A 3,405-nucleotide genomic window follows, 5' to 3' on the forward strand; every position below is an offset into this window, starting at 1 on the left:
CGATGACTTTTGCTTTCAGAGTGATCGTGATCGCGATGACTTTCGCTTTTACGGCCGCGCGGCGTTACTTTTACTGCCACGCGGCCAATGCTTGTTTCAGATGGACGCCGTCCGGTCCGCCTCAGCCTGCAAGCAATCCTCACTCAAAGTACGGCCCCTCCGGGCGGCTCGCATAGGACTCCGCCTTCTTCTTCCTAATGCTGCTATGTCCAATCTCACGCTCACCGTCTTCCCTGTAAGCTCCTCCTTCCTGTACCGCCCATCTAATCTCAATAGAGCAGTCATGCCCTCCACAGACCGCAGCCGGTATTCTGCGTCTGGCTTGCTTCAAGGTCTCTTTCTCCGATCTTCACCTGTCTTGCCTATTCCCTTTCCTCACTACTCTAGCCCAACCTGCTCACTTTCTAGCAGTTTACGCCTCACTCTGTCAGTGCTTCTTACTTTCTCCGTGTGGCCACTTTGTCTTTCCGCTTCGACTCTTCACTACTTCCCCCTTCGTTTCTTACACTCCCATTTCTTCTAATCTGCTTCCATATACATTTGCTCCGCCTCTGTCTCTCTCGTCCCCTTCACCGTTACCTGTGCCCCCCCTTGCACAGAGTGCGCTTGTGCATTACAATTGCGTGTGTTAACTGTACCGCCGTCATAGGAACGCATTTGGGTAAGACTGTTCCCTTAGTGAATCTGTTTCCGCCTCAAATAGCTTTGCTGACCTAAAATTGTGATATTTATCAGCCTTAAAAAATTTCGAAGAAGGCACAAGGCGAATTAGTTGCAAAGGACCAGCTTGCTGCCTGTTACTTGAGTTTAATCAGGGTCAGTCGGGGATAACTACAGATACAAGAAATCCAAAACAAAACCGATACAGTATAAAATGGCTGTTGCGTGATGAAGTCTACCTTTGATGTTTTGGACTATTTGTCTGTTTTCTATGTCTCTTACCATGAGGCTGTAGAAAGCAAATCAACCATAATGCTTATCGTGAAGCCTATAAAGGGGCATACCCTTCCATTAGGTACCAAATGCAAACAAGCATTGGCATAGCCAATAGGTCTCACTTTTGGGACCTTGTAAGTATTTAGTTATGCAGCACAATATCCTTAGTGCAACAACACCAACTGTTGCATGGCTAAACACTTATAAGGTCCCTAATGCGAGACCTATTGGCTATGCCAATGCTTGTTAGCAAAGGGCTGCTAATTAGCTCTTCCTGCGCAACGACATAGGGTAGATAGTAGAAGTAGAGTGCAGGTCATCGATTTCTCTTGGTAAAGGTGTCAAGCAGGGCTGCCCTTTTGTCTGTGCCTGATGACTGCTCAGAAAGACCGATGACGGCCAGGTGCTGATATCTGCGGCTACTTCTGCTTGGAGGCAGCGCTCTTGCTGCTGCCGTGAGAGCCATCACACAGAACCTAGGCTGTGTCTGAGCTACAGCCAGAAAGTTATAAATGAAAGAGAATCACCACAATCAGTTCTGAAACCTCAAAAGTGGAGCCACATCCCCTGTCTGGGAAGTGAGCATTAAATTGGAATTATGAAATGATCGATCCATAGGTCGCAAGAAATGGAGGAAAAAAATGTCTCCGTTTAGTCAGTGTCTCATTTCTTACAATGTTTGTAATAAAGTCAATGAATACAATTCGCTGTGAGTTTCTTTCTTCTGTGTCTTTGATGCCTATATGTCCTTCTCTGACTTACTAAGATAAATAATTCATATTTCAATGACATTCAGTTCTATTTATTATAGTCCCATTCCTTTGCAGTGGATTCTCAAAAGAATACTTCATCTTATGGCCTGACAGAGTAGGTGCTGTTGAAGGAAGTGCTTTATGCTCTCTACCCTATTAAACCCTGGCTGTAATGAACACGAAAGAATTAATGACCCTCGTCACCCTGGGAGAAAACTTACAGCGTGTGGGACCACTGGCTTTTTTCTTTTTCTAAAACAAACTCCTGCTTTGGGTGTTTGGTTTTAAAAACAATTTTTTTTTTAAAGTTTGCTGGCCGGCCATCATGTCTGACTCTACTGTCCTTCAAACATTTTGTGCGTAGACAGCAACAGCCATAAAAGCAGTTCCTGTCAATGTAGAGATTTGTCCACAGGGCCAGCGGACGACCCTAAATTTTGCAGGCTGAGGTTCTTCAGGATGACAGAGGTGTTGTCTTCGGCAATCCTGACGGAGTTAACTTTGTCCTGGAAACCCTAAATCAGGCCTATCATTTTTCTTCCTTCTCTCATGAGATTGGAATGAAGCCTCTCGGTTAGATGACAGGATTCTTATTTCGACTAGTAGAAGGACTTTTGCAATTGTTTCTGCATTGCAAATAGGAGGGTTCATAAAAGGTGTTTTCTCCCACCCCTCTCCGATTCGTAAAGGAATTTATTGATAGTTTGTGACTGCAATTGCTGTTGCAAACCATTGATGAGCTGACAACCTACGAGTTAGGGTGGTAACTAATTTGCAAAGGGGAAGGGGTCTTGTTAGGACCCGTTTCCTTTTGGGAAACATGTTGGCAGCCTCAGGAGAGAAAAGATTTCCAAAACCTTTTTTTAAAATAAGCGCTGGCTCCTTTTGAGAGTGCGGAGAGCTTCACGTTCTTGTAATGAGATGTTATATCGGGTGATGGTCTTTGTTGTTGGTAATACATTGAGGTCTCTGAGTGCCAGTTTTCAAAAGTGAGAATCTCCACAGGAAGGCTGGCTTCTTCGTGAACACACTCCTGGCATAGATCAGTCACTATCCTTTCTCACTACGGGACTCACTACCATATTGTTAATTCTTGAGATTGAGACGTAATTGCAAACACAAAAGCAAACACACAAGGCTAGCGGTAACCCTCTAGGACAGCACCGGATTTAAGAATGACTCAATGTATCTACTGGTGATATATTCCATTCACCATAAGTGTGCAATTTTGGTTAGCACCCGCCAGCACAATGCCGTTCCAGTTACTGGAATGTACATGTAAAAAAACAACACCAAATGCACTACTCAACTTATACAATATGATTTAAGTAAGTCCAAATCCTTAGAGTTTTTTTTCTTTTCAAAAAGTTCTTCTTTATTATGCAGTTAGTCATGCAATTATAAAAACTTCCAAAGCAGCCAAAGCAGCCGACGCGTTTCGTCCACCTCTGGACTTCTTCAGGGCTGCAACAAATTTATACAAAAACGCAATATAAGTGATACACATAAAGACTAGGCACAAACAATTGTGTCAACACAATGGAGGACATTATGGACATTATAGACGCATATTTAATACAAAAGGATACAAACACCAATACACTTATATCATATCTATTTTGACAATTAAAATTCAACATATAACATTGCAAAAAGGAATCCATAATTCATAAAATATCAATTGATGTTTACAACATCGTATTTGTAACAAATTGAC

Source organism: Triturus cristatus, chromosome 9 (assembly GCF_964204655.1).
Source record: "Triturus cristatus chromosome 9, aTriCri1.1, whole genome shotgun sequence".
Classification (NCBI taxonomy): Eukaryota; Metazoa; Chordata; class Amphibia; order Caudata; family Salamandridae; genus Triturus; species Triturus cristatus.